This window comes from Vicugna pacos, chromosome 35 (genome assembly GCF_048564905.1).
Source record: "Vicugna pacos chromosome 35, VicPac4, whole genome shotgun sequence".
Lineage (NCBI taxonomy): Eukaryota > Metazoa > Chordata > Mammalia > Artiodactyla > Camelidae > Vicugna > Vicugna pacos.
Window position 1 is genome coordinate 21589106 of NC_133021.1, and position 20779 is coordinate 21609884.

The following is a 20779-nucleotide window of genomic DNA, read 5'->3' on the forward strand; positions in this document are numbered from 1 at the left end:
CTGGGTGGTTCAATAAGCAGTCTGTCTAGAAACAAGGAGATATTAACTTATCAGTCTATTACAGTTTCTGCTTGCCTCTAATAATCTCAGTGTAGTTTTTTCTTCCTTATTTATCTGACTAGATGGTCTTATTGGAAGAACTTCTTTCTCCTTTTGGAATATTGATTTATTTTCATTGCATCAGGATTATTAATTTTCTATGTGTTCCATCTCTTTAAAGCTTTCAAATAAACTAATTTATTTCAAGATAAACTATTACCCTCTATTCTGGTTAACAAAGATTAGGGTGAAATATTTAACTTTTTGCATTATATATGGGAGCATTGTATTTATTCAATTCCTATAAGAGAAACTGGAAAAACATATCCTGTAAGACAACCGACCGTTCAATGAATCTCATTTGAATGTGTTGTAGAAAGAGGTTCAGTGATCAAAAAATAACATCAACAAACACTGAGTCTACAAAATGCATGTTTTGACTTGAACTCTGGATCCCTCCACCCCTTTCCTTGCCCAGTCCTGGGATTGGGAGTAGGAGATCTTGGTGTCCTGGGCTGGGCCCATGAGGCCCTTGGTGGGTAGTGTGATTTGCATGGGGCTGGCCTGAAACTCTTCATACTTTTCTGTTGGGCTTCTCTAAGCTTCTGTAGTCAGTGCTGGTCACTCAGGGCACATCCTCAGACTTGTGACTAGCTCAGTCATTCCCTGTAGTGATGTGAATTGGAGACTAGGCACTGGCTTCTATTGACCTTTTTACTGCTTAAGAAAACAGAAAGAAAAGCTTTTGTCCAGGGCATTTTTCCTCTCCTTTATTCCTTGTCACAAATCTTCCATTACAGACCCCAAGATCATTGGGTGTAAGGACCTGTCTTGATGAATATCCACATTACAAGAAACAAGGGTACTCATCACGTTTACTGTGATTTTATCTTGCCAGTGTTTAACATTATTTTCTTATAAATAATTGAGGGAATTACCAATTTCAAAGTTATAATTAAGGCAAACTTTTCATTTAAAATTTTTTCCCCCAGTGTATTGAGTTTTCAGCCTCCAAGTTATCTTAAACTAGTACAGCAAGTCTGATGTCAGAAACAGCTAAGTGGTATGAAACCAATGACCAAAGCCTCAGGAGCATTTTAGAAAGGCATGGGAGAGTTGGTCAGGAAAATAATCTCTCAGCAAATTTGGGTTGTTATAGGGTCTAGGAGGCCACTAAGTATTTTTTGAAGGGCATAGTAAAATAAGATCTGAGTCGACACCCTGAGCTGGATTGCAGGATTATTCTGGCTGTTTTCATAACTAATCCAGGTCACTGCTACCTGGACCTGCCTATATTTTCAGTATCCATTTAAATAATTCTTGACCTATTTTCATATCATTGTTTGCTGTGAGTACACAAAATCCTTTCCTGCAGAATAGTTTATTAAAAAGACTCAAATAAATTGATACTCATTTTTGTTTGATTTTCTTTTGCTTTGTTTCCATTAGAAGATTTTTTTTTAGTCATTATTTGAAATAGGAAACATTAGGACAGTGGTCTTGAAACTTTTTGAATATACTCTGTTAGTAAAAATTCCTTAAGCATCCACCCAGAGTATTTGTATATTTTTAGTCTACAAAGTGTATGCATCTTTTGTTATATATTCTGTATATTATAAAACAGGAAACTTAATTGGGTTGAGATAAAGATGAAATGATATTTTAATGTAGATTATATCTTGTAAAAATAAACATCTTTAATGAGAGCAATGTAGTTGACTGAGTTACAATTTTTGAAAAATTTTCAGGGTCAGTGTTATGATTCTGCTTCATCATTTAAAAAATTTTTAGTTTAATACTTAGTAATGCAGTGACTCAGAGGTCTATAAGCTCAGTTTATTTTTATACTTAGTTTTAATGTCTGTCATAGTTGAAAATATGCCTCACAAGTATATGTTAGTCCAAATTTAAGAAATAAATTGTTGACTGTATTTGCTAAATTATAATGTTCATTTTTCAGTCTCAAGTACTAATTTTGCAAAGTTTATTTTTCCATTTGTTTTGTCTTTTTTCAGAAATACAGCTGGCAGTTTTTCATCTTACCTGATGTCAATTGGTCCCTGAAAACTAATTGGAAAGCTAGGCATTTGAATATTTTAAAAGAATAGGTTAAAAGTCCACTCAAACTTTCACAGAGAATATTTTTAAACAGATTAGGAAATTTTATTTCCAAGTTTAAATTGTATGGCTATGTGAGTATTTATAGTTTTTGGCAACAGAAACCACATAACACTGAAAACATTTCCAAATATCCATTTTCAAAATGCTCACTTCAAAAGGCTTCCTCATGGATTATTAAAATGTCACATTTACTTTGAAGGAGTAGCTGATATATTTTTTAAAAAACCTGCTTCATAGACACCACTGACAAGCACTTGTCATCATAGAGTAGGTCAGCATATTTGGAACATTTGCCTTTTTTGTAAAGAGTGATGCCTAACCAATCTTCAAGTTCAGAAATGAGTAGTTTGCTTTGAGATAATCAGAAAATCTTTGTGTGGGGAAGATTTTCTAGGTCACAGACCATCTTACTATGAAGAATCGGTAAATGTTTTACAATTTAAAATAATATATTCTGTAAATCCAAATAGATGGTCAAATGTAAAAGGTAATACATTGAAATTTGAAAGCAAATGTAGGAACCAATTAAACACTGTCAATATTTCTGTCTTGCAACTAGAAAAGTAGTTTATTATAGGGTTTTATTTGCAGCCTTGTGCTGGCCAAAATGTTCATCAGTTCTTTGAATAATGATACGAGAAACAAGTAATTAAGAATAATAAATTCATCTGAAGTAAAATCAGACTAAAAAGATACTGCTGAGTTGGATAAATTGACATATCTATCAGGATGAAACTTAATAGGAACAAAAGGAAGATCCTGAATGAATCAAATAACCTAACTTTTGAGCATAGGAAGAATAGTATGGCTGAGTTGTAGCACATGTGAAAAATAGTGTGGTGTGACTGCAAAACTACAGTAGCGAAAGCCAACTTAGTCTTAGGTTGTTCTCTGGATTTCGGGAGGTTAACATCTCACTGTATTCTCAACTCAGCAGAAAACACCTGAAATAGTGTGACAAGGAATTTAGAAATTTATAGAACATATATAAAACATTCAATATATTGAATTGCAATTCACCATAGAAACTGAGGCCCATTCAGAAGAGAAAATTAGTATTATTAAGGACTTTGACACCTTATATTTTGAAGAATCAAAGAAATTAGGATGTTTTTCCAGGGAAGAGAAGACCTGTGGTTGATCTAACAACTGTCTTCAAATATGAAAATAGCTAGTATATGGATATTTATACTTTTACTGAAAGGACCCAGGGGCTAAGCTGTGACTTACAAGTAAACCAACAGGGATTGCAAAAGGCTCTGTTTAGCTCAGTGCAAGTGGAACTTCATAGAAATCAGAATTGTTCAAAAATTGAATAATACATATATTTTTTAAAAAGGAAATTGTAAAGTTATACATTAGAGTTGTGCCATCACATCTAGCCTAAATGACCACTTGGTGAGGATGCTACCAGCTTTAGTATTTTCAACATGAAAGATACAACTTGACAGAATTTTGCAGGACTCATAAAAACTTCATGCAACATTGGCTGTACAGTTGGACTAGGTGCCTCTTAAGTTTCTTTCCAACCCTGAGATTTTATACTTTTGATATATATTAAAGGGAACAGTTGAAAGTTATTTCCATCCAAAAGCAATGCTCTGATTATCCTTGCATTGGCAGTACTTTGAATCATTAAATCTTGATTTATAGCTTTCTACTTTGTCAACTTCATGGACTACATAAAATGTTTTTCAAAAAAGCTCTTACAAGATCTTATTTATAAGATCTCTCATGAATGGTGTAGGTAAAGGCACTTTTGATAATTTTTGCTAATAATTGAGTTTTCTTTAGCCCAAGTCTGAAAAGTCCATGAGACACCAGAAGTGAAGTATCCCTTTGATACAAGTTTGTTCTTCAATCTCTGTGTAAGAAAATAATTATTTAATAATAAAAAATAAGACATATCCATCTCATACTTAATTATATATTATTGTTATTCCTCTTTTCTAGATGAGAAAACTAAGACTTAAGAGTGGTTTAAGTAACTTGATTAAGGTCGTGAAAGTAGAAGTGGTATTTCAGGAGTTTAAACTATAAAAAGGTACTATGAGTGACATATGGTAGTTTGGAAAGAGAATCACTGACTGGTAACAGCCTATGGGCTGATACTGTTAGTCCTGTGATTTTACCCATAGGAGTTCAGCCAAGAGGCATGCTGGAATCTTATACTTGACTAATTGGTTAGGAATATACCAATCAAGAAGAACTGATCTAGCTCTAGGTGGCCAAAATAAATTTCCAAGAGCGTATGGCAAGCTCACATAGAAATTTGGATTAGGATCAATATAGCAGGCTTTCATCTTGTAGGTATGTGAGTGGCAGCAGCAGAAGTTTCTTGCCAGTGGTAGTACTCTTGTTTCAATGCCTGGCAGTGACTGGGAATGGTAGGAATGTCCAGTGGGAAACTGGACCCAAAGGATAAGATCCATCTCTGTAGGTAGAGGTTGGCGAGGGCTGTACACATTGTCTGGGCATCAGTTAAGATGGCTGGTGTTAAGGAAAGGGACCCATTCCTAGCAGGGAATTAGAATACAAATCAGAATGTAGAAAGGTGGCTATGGAAGATTGGAACTCACTGGGAACAGGGATGCCAAGGTGATCTACTGTGTTTATGATAATATATAAATACATTTTAGATTCTAACTATTGCTGAAGACAGAATACCTAAATACTCCCAAACTTCTCTGTGACCTGGGATTAGAATGTGGCCGAGCTTAAAGGTGGGAGATCAGCACACACAGCTAGGCTAGAGTGGGCTGGGACAGGAAGACTGACTTAACATACAACAATGGATGTGAACTCAAAGTCCTAGATTTCTTGATCTTTTCAATTTGATGAGAGAGCATCTGATGAAATATGAAGTTAGTGAACAGATTTGGAGTATGTAGCTAAATTTATAATGGAGTCAATCAGGAAAAAAATCTCTACCTATTAAACCTTTGCTTTTGTCATATTCAGTAGCAGAAAAATTGCTACTTGTCCAATTCTAGATATGAGAGGCAATCAGAATATATAGTGAGTGCCTGGGGGTGACTTTTTAGGGGTTAAATATAGCTGTGAATCATTAACTTATGAGGGAAAAAAATCCCATTATGACAGCAAATCAGATCTAATCTGGCACTCCCTTTGCTACAATTATATAAAATATGGTGGAAACTTGTCAAAGCTTTCAGTGAGAAATGAGGCTACCGATGCTTGGCAGCCCCCTTTTTGAGCACAGTGGAGGATCATGTTGCTTAGCTACAGCCTTTGGCTGATTTAGAAAGCTTTAACTGACTGTATTATACAAGAGTTAAACTCTATTCCTTGATTTTTTTTTCCTAAGAAAAGAAGCCTTATTTGCCACCTTCTTATTTTTGGGGTATATTTACCAGGTCATTTATGTGTATTCACCCAGGACAAATTTTGATTTATCATTGTTTTTCCCTCCCTGGGATTTATAGATTGAGAAAGAACAAGTGGGTGGTTGATGATACAAGCAGAACATAAAGTATTGAAATAACTTAAATGCTTTTGCATACAAAGTAATGTGCAAGCATCTATTTCAAAATTTTTTGTCATTTGAAGTCATGTTTTTCACCTCTCTTTCAACTTATTCATAGTTTGAGTTGCTGTTGTCTTTATAATGCAGAAGAATGTATAACATTTAATTATATTTTTGTATTTCAAAATGTAAACTGACTTAATAGGTGTATGGAAAAGTATAGGGAACAGTGAATGAAACTAGGTGAGAGTTGTGGCTGGAATTGGAGCCAAAACACTGAAAAGAGAAGAATTAAGAGGAAAAACAAAGAAGAATTATAAATGGAGAAGTTTACAGCAATTATTGTATGTGAAATAGAAAAGTATGTAAAGGCAGAAATATCAGATGTGTCAGAGCTCATTTCAATGGGATAAAAATACTCAGAGACACTTAAGTCTGAAGGAGATTCTAAAAGGCTTTTGGTTCATGTTCTGTCTCCAGAAAGGAATTTTTTTATACTGTTTTAAATATGTGGATATTCATTTTTTAATAGCTCTTCAGAAAAGAGAGCTGTCCCTCAGTAATGCTTTCTAACATCTTACCATAATTATTGTAATGAAGTAAAGCTATGCTCTAATCTTAATTATGTAATTATTTAGTAAACTTTACTATTGGCTTGTCAGCACAATTTTTATACATGCAAAAGCAATTTTTCCTGCTTTAAAATTCCATGACTACCTGAAGGAAAGTCTATAGAGTTGATTCTATATTTACATTTGGAAATAGGATAGTGGATAATTGTCTCTACAAGCTTGGTTCCATTATAATTCTAATTCTGCTGAAACCCAGAATTCTTAGATTTACAAGCTAAGCCCCTTTGTTTATGGGCTTTAATTTTATGCTGATCTGCAAATCACTTTCATTTGCCACCTTTTAAAAAGTGTGGTCCTGGAACCCCTAGGGGTTTTCAAGACCCTATTAAAGACATCTGTGAAGTTAAAACTATTTTCTTAATAACTCAGAGACAATATTTGCCTTTTGAACTCTATCCTCTTATGGGTGTACAGAGGCTTTGTAAAATATAATTTAGAAACAGATTGAATGCAGAAAGAAATATGAGAATCTACTTGTCTTCTAATAAGCCAGACTTAAAGGAGATTTGTAGAAAGTAAAACAATGATATTCTCCTTGCTGAGTCTTTTATTTTTGAAAAATATAGTTATTTTTCATAAACACTTTTATGTTAATATGTTATGAACTTATTGGTATTTTTAAATGAATTATTAAATATTTTGGAAATTTCTCCATTTAATATTTAAAATAGTAAATATCAGCGGATATAACCAACATAAATAAAAGCTCTTTGATATTCTCAGTAATTTTCAAGTGTGTAAAGAGGTCCCAAGACCAAAACATCTGAGAGGTCCAATCTAGTGCATTCATCAGCTCCTGCATGATTCTGATGTTGACTCCACTTCCCGGTTTCTGTTCTTTCTCTCTCTTCCTTTCTCTGATGATCCTACTGACAGAGTTCTGCCCCCTGCTTCTCCCCTCCATCTTCCCTCCTGACAATTTCATCCTCAGATTCACATTAGTTAAAATGGCAATCTGTCTAAAATAAAATTTCACATACTGAGTTTGATATGTATTTCTAACTATAGTGACTGCATTACAGGTTAAAATCTTCATGTACGATTTCACTTATTAGTTTGAATAAGAAAGACATTTTTAGGATTTTTATTTTTATTTTTTAATAGCTTTGACCAAAGTATCAAAGAATATACCATATTCTACTGTTCAGATTTCATATTGGAATTTTAAGTGTAAATTAAAGGTCATTTACACACTAAAGCATGCAGAACTATATAGAATTCTGTTGCTGTTAGGTATATATGAAGACTAATGTGTCTGCTTAGCTAGTCTAGTGCTGTTTATTAATAAATGGCATATTCAGGTAAAGCCTGAAAATTTTCTTCTTACGATTGGTCTGAAAGTTTACTCCTCTATCATTTGGTAAGCTGGTCAGCAACTATTTAATTTTTGTTTTTATTTAATGAACTGTGAATTCAGGAAACATATTTTTTGTGTGTGTTCAATCAAGATATTCTTAGGACCAAATGAATAGCATGTACATGTAAAATGAAAAGTTAATTTAGTATTTTATTCCTTTGTTGAAATAGCCAGAGATCCCAGAATTTTTTTTTTTTTAAGTGAAAGACTTCACAGAGCTTTCTTTAAACAGGTTCAATATTGTATTGGCAGTTGTACAACATTTTGTTACCTCTGCAACAATGATGCATGTGTTGCATCTAATGGGAGACGGGGGTGGCTAGTAGGTGAGGATGACTGGAAGTGAAATCCTGCGCCTCTTTTCCTCCATCAGGGTTGATTAGATCTTGAGTTACAAAAGTGCTTTGTAGCCAGGTCTCTCTGGTGGCAATGTGTCAAGCTTTCCCTCTTCCTCACTCCCACATCCAGTCACTTGTGAGTTCTTGTCAATTCTACCTCAGTATCTCATCAATTTTTTTCTTCTCTCATTCATACTGCAACTGCCACAGCTGACTTAGTTCTAATCCAAGTTATTTCTTGCATGGACTTTTGCAGTACTCTCTTCCTGTCTTCAGTTTCATTCTTCAACTCATTGTCTGCACTGCTGCCAATGTGATTTTTAAAAAATTGATATGATGATTATATTGTTCTGTATTTTTTTCTTGAGACAGTATTGCATAGTAGTTAAAAGTGCTGGCTTTGGATTCAGATTGTCTGAGTTTCTTAACCTTTCTGTGCCTCCAACTTCTTTAAATGGGAATTATTCCATGATGATTGCAAACTGCTTTGCATATATAGTCTCTATAAATATTAGCTATTTTCCATAGCACTTTGTATGCTTGAAATTATTATTTATATTTATTTATGTCTATCTTCTGTGCTAAACTGTAAGCTCCATGAGGGCAGAAACCACATCAGTTATGTTCACATAGCATCTCAAATGCCACAACAATGTGTCCAATAAAGGCATTCTCAAAGATATGTGGTTGACTACTTCATATTTTTCAGTGACTCTCCTTAATCTCTGAGATGAAACCCACCTTATATACATGACTTTCCAAATCTAAATTTCTTTTCACTCTACAATACCCAGCTACTTGCCATCCATGATTCTACTTTGGTGTTTCATTTCTCTGTGCGTGCATTTATTTGCACATGCTCTTCCTTTGGAATAACATGCTATTTCCCATTTTGGCCACCTGCTTATCCTTTGAGTCCTAGATTTTGCTCCTTTGTGACCCCTTGGCAGCCTATTCCCCACTTCAGGCAGAGCTGGTTCTCTTCTATGTGCCACTATAGTGTATTGTACATATTTTAATTTTAACACCTATAATGCTATATTAAAATGATTAATATTAATTCAATAGCTACTTTTATCAGATGCCTGCCCTATTATGTCCTCTATGTATGTGTGTGTATACATACATATGTGTATAAACATATATATATATAAGTGAATTTAATTCTCAAAACAGTCCTGGAAAATACTTATTATTTTTCCAATTTTATGGATGAGGAAATGGAAGATCAGCTATTTAAAAAAAATATAGGTTATATCTTAATTAGGAATTTGGACTGATCAGTTGCTGATGCAAGAGTACCCTGAGGCAAGGGCTGTGGCTACTCACACCTTATTGGTACGGCTGCACTTTGTAGTTTAAGTTCATGCATAATATCATATTTGTGTTTTAGAGTATCTCTTACAGTGAATTTTTATCATCGTATCATGCCCAAAAGAAAGATCTAGATTCATTCTACCATTGCTTGCCAGGTACTCCATGTTCCTTTGGGAATGGAACATTCAGGCACAGCCTAGTTACTCATGATGCTCTTCCTAGTATCGGAAAACTTTCTTGGATAATTAGATTAAACTTTAATTTTTTTATATTTTTCTTCATTTATTTCACTTACTCATTGTAAGCAGTTATAATTAAAAATGAATAGGAGTTCAATTAAAATTGATGATTTTAATTCTTATTTAGGGAACTTCTATTATCACAAACACTATAATCAACTACTATTATTTTTAGAATCAAATAAAAACTCTGTACATGCCATAATGACTTAGTTATGTGCTTTAGTTTCTATTGTTTTTCATTTGTGAAAGATGCATTTTGGAAAAAGGGTGTAAAGAATTCAGAGTAGGTGGTTCTACAAATTGATGAGTGATTATTCTCAGTTCACCATTGTCAAGTATTTTTGTCACTTATCTAGATTCGAAAGAATGAATGAACTTATGATGCTTTTAAAAACTGCATCTCTCTCTCTTTTTGACATAAAAATAGAGAGCTTTACAAATACTATTCAGCTAAATCCATATAAACCCTCCCTCACAATCAAAACACCAAGTTAAACATTGGATTATTTTCTTGATAGAAAGTTTTTCAGTGTGTATAAATGTATAATTAAAAAAAATTTTGTCAATTTTTGGCCTTCCCTTCCAACCACCCCTACCATCCTTCTGTTTCTACATTTGTCCTTCTTTCCTTATTTCTTTATTTTTGTTTTTTCCTTTTCCTTTTCCTCTGATCTCTTTCTTTCCCCCTTTCTTATTCTTGTCTTTCTTTCCCCTCCTTTAAAAAATCTCCATTAATTCCCAAAAAGGAAAATGAAATGTGGAAGTTTTAATTTCCAATAAATGTTGGGCTAAGAAATGGCACAACTTGGGCCAAGGTTCTAGGAGTCCCAAGCATTCCCAGAGTAGTGATTGTCTATCTTTTAAAGTATGGTTATGCTTTTAATATCTGCTAGTTGAGAAAACATAATAAAAATCATTTTATTACCATTGTCTTCTATACATTTGAAAAATAAGATATAAACAGTCAGTATATGTTTTTAATTTAAACTAGAATGATTGCTTGTTGTTGTTTTCTGAGGTGACTCCATGATTCCAGGGGTTTTGAGCTGCAGGTTATATCCTACTTTCAGAGAATTTTGGAACTTACTTTCTGACTCATCTCGTTCTGCTTTTAAAAAGGCATGTAGGACTTAAACCAAACCAAGAATAGAATGTCTTAGAAAACATGATTTGGTTCCATGTGTGCCATGTGAAATATCAACACAGCAGAACATCTCCCTTCAGCTGGTCCTTCAGAACACGATCCCGTTTAGGTCTCTTGTTCAGGACTCCACAATTAGAATGTATTTTATTGAATTCCTTCACACATTTAGCTTCACGTATTTTACAGGTGTTGTGAGCATGAAGATCAAGGAAATCTGATCCTTCTTGAGTTTTACAATTAAAAAAGAGCCCTAGGAAAATATTATGAAGTCTAATAATACATGCCAATCACATATTATAATTCATAACTGGGAAGATTATCCTCTGAGAGTGCACCTTCTTCTGCATGTTGTGGAGGTGAGAGTCAGTGGTAGAGGGAGGGCATGGAGTGGTTATGGAGTGAAGAAACTGGAAGGGAATTTGGAAGGGAAAGCCTGTCTCTGAAGTGAACTCATTTTAACTTTCTTTAACTCTTACTAATAAAGAGCTAATCTGGATTTTTCTCTAGGTGGGAGAGAAAAGATGAGGTGAGCTACTTTCTTTTCCTTTTATCAAATTCAAGGAGGTATGGAGTGAGAGACAGAGGTGAAAGGACCAGCAGCAGCAACCAACCTCAAATAGAGCAGTTATGATCCAAGAAATACTGTTATCTCCTTGTTTGGTTGGCACATAATACTCTATATTTTCTCTTCTAGAGAAGGTATAAATAAATAATTTGTAACCTTGTTTAAATGTTTATGCCAGTAAACTTTAAAGCATCTTTATTTGAAATGTTTCTGACAGTAAAATTTAAAACATCTTTCCAGAGTTTTAAATTTTGGGCATGTTATGGTCAGTTACAATTAAATTTATTTCTGATTTGGAAAGAATGTTTGAATCGGTCTTCCTCTTCCAGCTATTTTTGTATTAATAGTCCAATGTCAGCATCCAAATAAGCAAATGCAATTTGAAAATCAGTCTATCAGTAGGGTGTTACCACAGTTGATTGCATACTTTTTTTTATGCAATTGAGGTTAACATGTTAATAAGCTTAAAACAGACTGTTATAACTATAAGATGTATGTTGAAAGCCTCATGGTAATCACAAAGCAAAGGCCTAAAACAGATAAATAAATGATAAAGAAAAAAGAGTCAAAGCATACCACTACAAAAAAATCGTCTGTTCATAAAACCTCAGGAGAGGAAAATGGAACAAAGAAGTTACAAAATAATCAGAAAGCAGTTAATGAAATGGTGATAGTCAGTCTTTATCTAACATTAATTACTCTTAACGTAAAAGGTTTAAAATCTGCAATTAAAAGACAGAGTGGCTAAATGGACTAAAGAAAAAGACCTAACTTTATGCTGCCTATAAGAGATTCACTTATGCTTTAAGGATACTCATAGGCTGAAGAGAAGGGAAGGAAAAAGATACCATGCAAATGGAAACTTAAAAAGCAGGAATAGCTATACTTATATCAGATAAAATAGACTTTATGTCAAAAACTGTAACAAGAGAGAAAGAAAGCTGTTATGTATAAAGGTCATGATATATATAAAGGGGTCAATTCATCAAGAAGACATAACAACTGTAAACATATATATATAAGCATATATATATATTTACACCCAATATTGGAGTACCTAAATATATTAAACAATTATTAATAGATCTGAAGGCAAGACTAGACAGCAATGCAATAATAATAGTGGACTATATAACACTTTAAACAATGGTTAGATAATCAAGACAGGAAATCAATAAGGAAACACTAGACTTGAATTATACCTTAGACCAAATGGGCCTAACAGACATATATAGAACATTCCATCCAGCAGAAGCAGAGTACACATTCTCTCAAGCACACATGGAACATTCTCCAGGGTAGATCATATATTAGATTACAAAACTAATCAACAAATTTAAGAAGATTAAAATCATATCAAGTATCTTTTCTCACAACAGTGGTATTAAACTAGAAATCAGTAACAATGGAAGAGCTAAAAAATTCACAAATATGTGGAAAGTAAATAACACCTTCTGAATAACCAATAATAGGTCAAAGAAGAAATCAAAAGGGAAATCAGAAAATATCTAAGATAAGTGAAAATTCAACATATCAAAACTTATGGAATGCAACAAAATCAGTTGTAAGAGGAAAATTTATACAGATGTACAGATAGACAGTTTATACCTGCATTAAGAAAAAAGAAAGATAGCAAACAACCTAATTTTATATCTTAAGGAACTAGAAAAGGAAAAACAAACTGAACTCAAATTTGGCAGAAGGAAAAAACATAATCAAGATTAGAATAGAAATAAATGAACTAGAGACTAAAAAAGCAATAGAAAAGGTTAGTGAAGCTGAGAGCTGGTTCTTTGAAAAAATAAACAAAATTGACAAATCTTTAGCTAAATTTACCAAGAGGAAAATAGCAAGGATCCAAATAGATAAAATCAGAAATCAAAGAGGATATGTTACAACTGATACCACAGAAATACATATGATCATAAGGGACTACTGTAAACAATTAACTATATGACAACAAATTGGACACCCTAGAAGAAATGGATAAATTCCTAGACACATATAACTTACCAACCTACCAAGTCTGAATCATGAAGAAATAGAAAATCTGAACAGATCAGTTACTAGTAAGGATTTAATCAATAATCAAAAACCTTCCAACAAATAAAACTTCAAGACTGGATGCCTTCACAGGTGAATTCTGCCAAACATTTAAAGAGTTAACACTAAATCATCTCACACTCTTCCAACAAATTGAAGAAGTATTTTCAAACTTATTTTATGAGACCAGCATTATCCTAAAACCAAAGCCAGAGAAAGGATACTACAAGAAAAGAAAATGACAGGTCAATATTCCTGATAAACATAGATGCAAAAATCCTCAACAAAAAAAATTCCTGTGCTCTTGAATTTAGTTTCAGGAGCATAGGATCATGCACCATCATCAAGTGGGATTTATCCCTGTGATGCTAGGATGATTCAACATATACAAATCAATAAATGTGATATACCACATTAACAGAATGCTAAAAATTTTATGATTATTTAATAAATACAGAAAAAGCATTGATAGAATTCAGCATCCTTACATGATTAGAAACACTCAACAAATTTAGGTATAGAAGGAGTGCACTTCAACATAATAAAGGTCATATATGAAAACCCCACAATTAATATTATATAATAGTATCACTGTAACATCTATCAATAGCATCAATGATGGAAGTTAAAAGCCTTTCCTCTAAGATCAGGAATAAGACAAGAATGCTCACTCTTGCTACTTTTATTCAACATAGTACTGGAAGTCTTAGCAATGATGTTAGGCAAGAAAAAGGAATAAAGGGCATCCAAAGCAGAAAGAGTAAAATTGTCTCTCTTTGCAGATGCCATGATCTTATATACAGAAAACCCTGAAGATTCCACCAAATAATTATTAGAATTAATAGATAAATTCAGTAAAGTTTCAGGATATAAAATCAACACACATAGTCAGTTGAGTTTAAGATTAATGTAAATGAGATAAAGAAAGCAATCTCATTAACAATCGCATCAAAACCTGTAAAATACTTAGGAATAAATTTAACCAAAGAGGTAAAAGTCCTATACACCAAAAACTATAAGATGATGATGAATGAAATTGAAGAAAACACAAATAGTTGGAAAAATATCCTGTGTTCTTGAATTGGAAGAATTAATATTGTGAAAAGTATCCATACTACCTAAAGCAATGTACAGGTTCAGTGCAATTCCTACCAAAATTTCAGTGGCACACTTCACAGAAATAGAAAAAACTATTTTAAAATTTGTATGGAACCACAAATGACCCTGAATAGCCAAAGCAATTTTGAGAAAGAAAACAAAGCTGGAGGCATCACACTTTCTAATTTAAAACTATGTTACAAAGGTATAGTAATCAAAACAGCATGGTACTGTCATTAAAAACAGGTACACGTAGGTAGACCAGTGGAATGGAGCAGGAAGCCTAGAAATAAACCCACTCATATATGGTCAACTAATTTCTGACAATGTTGTCAAAGACACAAAGTGGAGGAGGTGAGTATCTAATAAATAGTATTGAGAAAGTTGGACAACTACAGACAAAAGAATGAAACTGAATCTCCATCTTATACCACTCATAAAAATTACCTAAAAATGGATTAAGGACTTAATTTTAAGACCTGAAACCCTAAAACTCCTAGAACAGAACTTAGCGGGAAATCTCCTTGGCATTGCTTTCAGCAATGATTTCTTGGAGAAGACATCAAAAGCACTGACAATGAAAACTAAAGCAAACAAGTGGAACTACATCAAACTGAAGCACTGGTGCACAGCAAAGGAAACTAATTTAAAATGCAGCTTATGGAATGAGAGAAAATATTTGCAAACTGTATATTTCATAAGGGCTTAATATCCAAAATATACATGGAACTCATACTACTCAATAGCAAAAAAGCAAATCATCCAATTAAAAAGTGGGCACAGAACATCAATAGACATTTTTTCAAAGAAGACCAAAATATAAATTAAAAGGTGCTCAGCATCACTAATGTTTAGAGAAATAAAAATCAAAACCATGAGATATTTCACCTCATGCCTATAAGGATGGCTATTATCAAGAAACACAAGAGGTAACAAATGTTGGTGAGAAGGTATAGAAAAGGGAATTCTTATGCACTGTTGATGAGAATATAAATTGGTATAGCCATTATGGAAAACATTACAGTAGTTCCACAAAATTAGAACTACAGCATGATCCAGCAGTCTCACATCTGGATATATATGCATAGAAAATGAAATCAGCATCTCAGATAGATATATACACACCCATATTCTTTGCAGCATTATTCAAAATAGACAAGACATGGAAACAACCTAAAATTCTTTCGTGGATAAATGGGTATGATGGAATATTATTCAGCCATAACAAAGAAAGAAATCCTCCCATTTGAAACAACATGAATGAATCTGGAGGGCTTTATGTTAAGTGAAATAAGCCAGAGGAAAAAAGACAAATACTGTATGGTAACACTTATATGTGGAATCTTTAAAAAAATAATTCTCTCTGTTTCTATGAAACAGAGAATAGAGTGATGGTTGCCAGGACCTGGGGGGAGGGAGAAATGGGGATATATAGGACAAAGTATACAAAGTTTCAGTTATAAGAAGAATAAGCTCCAATGATTTAATATTCAGCATGGTGACTATAGTTAATAATATGTCATTGTATACTTGAAAGATGCTGAGAGTAAATCTTAAATGTTCTCAAGAAAAAAAAAAGATACCTAACTAATTACTGATTTTGAGCACCATTCTCAACATTTTTTTAACCTATCATTGGTTGTTAAGAGGTTAAGTGAAGTTCCTTTAAATGGATTCCTCTTACTTTCAATAAGAGGGTAGGGAAAAGTGATGAATTCTGAAAATAATATTTGGATTATAGCTACTTTTGGTGCTAAGGACATTTCTGGAGTTTTTGTTTCTCTATGTAACTTTAAACTCAGTTACCATTCAGTGATGAATTTTTACTATTTTAATATTGAGTCAGATAACAACTCTCCTCTGCTGCTTTATGTTGTTATATGGTCTGTTGCACATCAATAAACTTAGAAATTTTGAATTTGGTGCAGTTGAGTTCTTATGGCACTTAGACGGTTGCTAGCCAATTCAAAAACATTTTTCTGTACCTAGGCCCCTTAGATGAGTCATCTCATTGGAGGCATTTTAAAGTGTTTTGTACTAAATAAATTGTTGAGTGCCAATCCCCAGTATATATCTAACAAATATTGGCTGAATGAATAAATGAATGGCTTGAATGAATGAAATGTTTATATAAACCAAACTTGGCAATTTTCCAAGAAAATTACCAATTCAAAGAACCTCTCAGTTGCTGTGTGAGTTTGTGGAATTTGCAAGGAAAACCAGTGAAGAAGAGGTAGCAGCTGTGGATAGCATAAAACAACGTAGGTCACACTTAGTGTATCTAATTCACAGATGTAGACAAATATTGGCAGTAGACCTGGTGAATCTTCATTTCATTAAACAGTATCAGAAGCTTGATAGAAGACATCAGATGGAACAAAATAAAATTTCAAAATCTGGCAAGTACAAAAGGTGACCATTAATTTCATGGAAATATATAACCATGAATTAAAATCATAGCCTTTAAAAAAAATCTAAAAACAAAAATTAAATTATACCAACAAATAGAAACCTCAATATTTTCTGAGTGATTTTGAATTCCTTGGGGAGAGCTGGATTGAGAATGAGATTTCTCCATATAATTCTTAATCTCCTTTTTCTCTGCTGACAGATAAGTGAATGGGGTATATGGGGATAGTTAATGCTAGGGGAAAAAACATTTATCAGAATGCAGTGTTAACAGAAAGTTTAAGATTGACGTTTACATAAGGTCTCACTCACTTCTCTCTATTCAGATAATGTTTTCCTTCATTTGATTTGAAGTGTTTTAGAGGTAGACTAGATTTTCCTTAAGATTAATACTATAACAGTTCACAGGAGAAAAATTACTTCATTTGTTTTAAGTCAATAACTCTTATATGTCCTCTTTCTCTCTCTTTTCCTTTCTTTCTTTCTTTCCTCTTTTCTGTCTTTCTTTCCCCACAGTTTTTATCAATGAAATATGAATTAGGAGAAAGTTACTGTCATATGCAGGGAATCTCAGAAAATATATATTATGTGGGCAGTTTTAAGACTCATCCAAACAGAAATATGTATAGTGGGTTTGCACATTGTTCCCCATTGCATCTCCCAGAATTTAGCCTAGAGTCTAACTTATTATTCCATTGGATTCTCAATTCATGGCCATAACAATTCACATACCATATCTGGAATTCATAGCCCTGGTCATGTGACAGGCCCCAGGCATAGTTTACAAAACTGAAATTGAGACAAAAGACAAGCAACATCAGACAGTGTGTTCTTACTGCTGTTAAATCAAGTTCAATCATGTCTTCATGGCCCTCAAGGCCATCTACACTGATTTTACCTAACTTAGGTAACTTTCCATCCAGTACCTTCTCAAGCTGTACTGTCTTTCACATGTCCAAAAAAATTTTTTTTGTTAATCATTTAAAATTTTTATTTTTCATTTCCCAGAATGGCATTAAATAGCAAAAAAAAAAAAAAAAAAAAAAAAAAAAAAAAAAGCCATGACAAGTGGAGAGCCTGTGGAAGAAAGGAAAAGTGTTCTAGGTACCATTAATGGCACTTTTTCTTGCTTTTTGAGCAGGAGGCCCTTTATTTTCATTTTGTACTAGGCCTATGATTACATAGCTGGCACTGCCACTAGATTTCCAGGATAACATTTTCCCAGCTTATCAACCATGGCAGAAGGAGCATCTTCCCATAGCTCCATCAGTAAGTACCAGGGATGTCACTCATTGGCACAGCCTGGGTCACATGCTCATCTCTGAATCAATCACAGCAGATGGGGAGGCAAGACCTCTCTGATTGGCTAGATCTGGTCAAATGTCATCTCTAAGACTGGGGGATTGATCAGCCTACCTCAGCTCCTTTTGATGCATTCTCCATAGGGAAGAGAAAAAAATTTTTTTCTAGCTCTTACTGTGTTCGCTCAGCCTACAATATTATTTCACCCTTGTTAAATTTACTCATTTTTCAAATCCAAATTCAAGACCTATTGTCTCATTGATCAACAGAAGCAAGCTATACTTTGCTCTAAAATGGAAGTTTTCTATATTATGTCACTTCAGTTAGCCTTATTCATGCATTCTGCTTGTAAATTACTGCATGTTTTCAAGCCCATTTTAAATGGATCTTTTTTGGCAGGCCTTTCCCTAATTGCCTACCCCTCATGTGATGTTCTCTAGCAAAGAGTTAATTAAACTTAGTGCATATGATCCTGTGTCATTGTCTACCTGATGTCTATTCATTCTTCAAGGTTAAATATCACTTGCTCTGGAAGACATTATTTGATCCGAAAGCAAGATCCTTTAATATAAGTTCTAACACTGAAAATATTTTCATATCATGTAAGATTTTATTTAATTGTGTCTGTAATCCCTCTTTTATATCATGCTCTTCTAGTTCGTCTATATTAGTTGTTCATTAATGTGTCCCCAGTACCAGCAAGGGATATGTTACTTGACACAAAGTGAGTAATCAATAAATTGTTTAACAGTTGTTTGAAACTGTGAATCCTCCATCTCCAGTAAGATTAAGTTATTTAAGAGTTTCCTTTATGTTTAGCATAGATGTTTATATATAGGAGACATAATAATTATTATTCCTTTGTTTCTATGTGACTCTAGCAGGTAAAGTAGGAAGAAAAGAGACAAGAAATGCTAAATACCATTGGAGAAGACTTGATGGATGGTAAATGCTTCCAGGCTTTTGGAGGCCTAATTCTCCTGTTCTGGATCTCAACAATTTGAAACTTGCCCCATCCATTTAGAGTAAGAGTCATCCTCCCTAACCACATATTCACAGAAATTTCATTCTTTAATTATTTAGGCTTGAGAAATAAATAAATAACCCCACCCCAACCCCACTAAGCTCATAATAAAAAGGCTCCAATGGATTACTCCACTGTATCATTATCACTACTCTCAGCCTTTGGAGATAGTAACCACTGAATATCTTTATATGGTCTTCAGTCATTTCTTGGGACTCTGTGCCCCATTTTTCAAGTAAAAACAGAGATATCCTAGGGCAGAAGCTGCTTTTTCTTTATATGATCTTTTTCTGCCTATCAGCTCTTAAGATAGGAGTACAATAAATATGCTAGAAGTTAAATTCTATAAGTGATACCTATGTGGGTATAATTCATATCTTAAAATGCAGAAGGTGACATCCAACAAGATCAGGGAAGTTAGGTGGAAACCCAGAGGAATCTGGAAGTACACACTATTGCTTGCTTCTTTGTTTTCTGTCAGCCTGTCTTCATAGAAGCCAAAGGGTAAACCTAAAAGCAGATCTGAATTCTCATCCCACGTCTCAAGCTCAGCTTCAGGCGTGCTAGACAGCCCAGTCATCAGCCCTGATCTAGTGAGAGGCTTGAGAAGGAGGGGTGCTCTTGATGCCAACACCATCCTGGGTAAATGTTGGAGAGTCATAGATAACAATTACCAGTGAAAAGATTTGATACGCCTCACAATGAAGATAGTCATCATCTTCGGATCCTTACCCCTTTGCACCCTAGGTCTTTTTTATTCTTCAAGCCAATACTTCTGTACTTAACCTTCTTTCTCTTCAGTTTTTGGTTTACTTAACCAGAGATGTATGTTTACTTTGGCAGGCACAAATGCTACTGAGCCTGCTCTGGTCTCTTGGATTCATTAATGCTTTAATTCTTGGTAAACTTTGAAATAACATCGCACATTCAATCGGCTCCTTGGACGCTACCTATCTCAGTCATTGCTTTAGAATTCTCATTCCTGAACTGGACTTTCCCTCAACTACCAATTTTGCAGTTGCTTCTGTATATAAACATGGAAATGTCTTTAAAACATCTTTGTCCACCAAGATACTCAAAAGCAATTCCAGTTCAACTGAAGGGCAAGTAAAGGAGGAGTCCAAGAGGGGAATCAGTGTAGTTGTTGGCCAGAAAACCTGTCCTAGGGACACACTGAAGAGGCCCATCCTAGGTAAGCTCTTCAAGGGTGGAACTGACTCAGGCCATGGCTCCTGTCAGTGAATCCTGTGAATGAGTCATAGGATCATGGGATTTGATGATTCCTTTACATTAGTGCGTAAGGTAGAGTGTTCAGAGAAGAGGCAGAAAAGATTTTTAAAAACCATAAATAGTAGCTTAGAAACGGTTGATCTATTTCTGGAATAGGACCCTTTCTTCAACTGAAACTGACTTCTAGTTCCACTGTATATGCAAATGTGTGTGTGGGGTGGGTGGGTGTAAGACTGTGATTCTCAACCTTGGTTTGTGACAGCTTTGACAATCTCCAAGACTGTGGCAAAATTCTTTTGTTAAAAAGCCTATAAATTAAAAACATTTACTTACTAAGTCCCTGTCATGGAACTTTTTAGAGAGTAGGCAGAGGTGTAGTTTAATCAGTTTGAACCTAGTCTACCTTTTCTCCTGAGATTTTGGATATTACA

At 34.0% G+C, this 20779-nt stretch overlaps 1 protein-coding gene and 1 long non-coding RNA gene across 2 annotated transcripts in view; one reads left to right on the top strand and one right to left on the bottom strand.

Moving 5' to 3' along the window:
- Positions 1–20779, top strand: part of GPR158 (G protein-coupled receptor 158) — a 298552-nt gene that overhangs the window by 30737 nt on the left and 247036 nt on the right. The gene's annotated exons all lie outside the window — the stretch shown is intronic.
- Positions 16580–20779, bottom strand: part of LOC140691564 (uncharacterized) — a 35268-nt gene continuing 31068 nt past the window's right edge. Inside the window, exons 5-6 of the long non-coding RNA XR_012067301.1 lie at positions 17525–17581; positions 16580–16779 (exon numbers count right to left, since the gene is read on the bottom strand). This is a non-coding gene — a long non-coding RNA (uncharacterized lncRNA). The remainder of the gene's footprint in view (positions 16780–17524; positions 17582–20779) is intronic.